The sequence below is a fragment of the Pithys albifrons genome, chromosome 24 (assembly GCF_047495875.1).
Source record: "Pithys albifrons albifrons isolate INPA30051 chromosome 24, PitAlb_v1, whole genome shotgun sequence".
Classification (NCBI taxonomy): Eukaryota; Metazoa; Chordata; class Aves; order Passeriformes; family Thamnophilidae; genus Pithys; species Pithys albifrons.
The window spans coordinates 2,550,799-2,553,028 of record NC_092481.1 but is presented as its reverse complement, the minus strand read 5'-3'; positions in this window follow the sequence as shown (position 1 = coordinate 2,553,028).

The window sequence follows — 2,230 nt, the reverse complement described above, 5'->3', positions numbered from 1 at the left end:
CTATAAATGCCTTAAGTCATCTACAGAGTCACATGAGGCCTTTGGATTTCTCAACAGTGAGAAAGAAAGCAAACTGGTGTTGCTTTTTTAGCAGACCTTGCAGGTCCCAGCTGGGGAATGGCAGCACAAACAGTGCTGGGGCAGGTGGGGACCAGCGAGGGAGAGGAGGAGCTGCAGGATGTGAAGCAGAGCAAAGCAAAACATCATCCCAAACAATAGCAGGGGGCCAAGAATTTCACCTTCAGCTTGACCTGCTGTTTGTGCAGGGGAACATCCAAGTTGCTGCCTCTTGCCAGCAGAGTCCCCATTCCTTGGGAGTGCTCCTGGAGCAGCCCTGGGCTCTGGGAGCAGGGCATGCTGGAGGGCTCTTGGCTGCAGGTTTGCTCCCGGTTAGTTCCTCAGGTGATTTATGTCTGTCAGCCCCTGGAAAATGCACCAACAGAGAGACCTGAGCCTGGTGACCTCACTGTGCAGGACTCAGGGTGTGTCCCCTGCTTGAACTCAATAAAATCTGCTCTTCACTATAGATTTATTATCATTCCCATAAAAACAGTCCCTTCCCTTCCTTTCCTTTCCTTTCCTTTCCTTTCCTTTCCTTTCCTTTCCTTTCCTTTCCTTTCCTTTCCTTTCCTTTCCTTTCCTTTCCTTTCCTTTCCTTTCCTTTCCTTTCCTTTCCTTTCCTTTCCTTTCCTTTCCTTTCCCTTTCCTTTCCCTTTCCTTCTCCTTCTCCTCCTCCTTCTTTCTCCTTCTCCTTCTCCTCCTCCTTCTTTCTCCTTCTCCTCCTCCTTCTTCTTCTCCTTCTTTCTCCTTCTCCTTCTTTCTCCTTCTCCTTCTTCTTCTCCTTCTTTCTCCTCCTTCTTCTTCTCCTTCTTTCTCCTTCTCCTTCTTCTTCTCCTTCTTTCTCCTTCTCCTTCTTTCTCCTCCTTCTTCTTCTCCTTCTTTCTCCTTCTCCTTCTTCTTCTCCTTCTTTCTCCTTCTCCTTCTTCTTCTTTCTCCTTCTCCTTCTTCTTCTTCTTTCTCCTTCTTTCTCCTTCTTCTTCTTCTTTCTCCTTCTTTCTCCTTCTCCTTCTTTCTCCTTCTCCTTCTCCTTCTCCTTCTTTCTCCTTCTCCTTCTCCTTCTTTCTCCTTCTCCTTCTCCTTCTTTCTCCTTCTCCTTCTTCTTCTTCTTTCTCCTTCTCCTTCTCCTTCTTTCTCCTTCTCCTTCTCCTTCTTTCTCCTTCTCCTTCTTTCTCCTTCTTCTTCTCCTTCTTTCTCCTTCTCCTTCTCCTTCTTCTTCTCCTTCTTTCTCCTTCTCCTTCTCCTTCTTCTTCTCCTTCTTTCTCCTTCTCCTTCTCCTTCTTCTTCTCCTTCTTTCTCCTTCTCCTTCTCCTTCTTCTTCTCCTTCTTTCTCCTTCTTCTTCTCCTTCTTTCTCCTTCTTCTTCTCCTTCTTTCTCCTTCTTCTTCTCCTTCTTTCTCCTTCTTCTTCTCCTTCTTTCTCCTTCTTCTTCTCCTTCTTTCTCCTTCTCCTTCCTTCTCCTTCTCCTCCTCCTTCTCCTTCTCCTTCCCTCTCCTTCTCCTTCTTTCTCCTCCTTTTCCCATTCCCTTTTTCTCTTCCCATTCCCCTTTCCATTCCCTTTTCCCACAAGACATAAAGGTCAGTTTTAGACCTCTGTCTATCAGATTGTCCCGAGTTTGGGGCTTCCTGGGAAAGGTCTAATAAGGGGGAAAAGCTCTGCAGCCTCCAAAGCATCCTGAGTGATCCAGATCCAGCTGTGCCCTGCCAGATGTGCTGGGAAGCTCCAGCCTGGCTGAGTGGACATTCCCAAATTCCACAGTGAAATGTTTTTAGACGAAGTCAGGATGGCAGGAAATAAAAAGAGCTGGATCCCCCTGGAGACGCTGAATCCAAGACAGAATCAACCACCAGCTGGGATCAGAAGGTCCATGAAACCCTGACCTTGCCTTTGTATCCAGGGATTTCTGCAGCACAGACAGGGCAGGGCAGGGCAGCTCCTGCTGCCTTTCCCATGATTTTCTTTGGAATCTCCCCAGATCTGACAGTTTGTTACTGAAGTCCCAGGTTTTCATGTCACATGTTTCTCCTTTTTCTATGTTTGTTTTTTTATCCCCTCTAAGGACATCTCTGTGATTTTCAGCCTTGCCTTTGTGGGGAACTGTTTGCCAACAGGAGCCAAATGCAGCAGAGCAGAAAAATAAAAGGAAAAGGATCCTCTTTTTCTTAATTTTTTT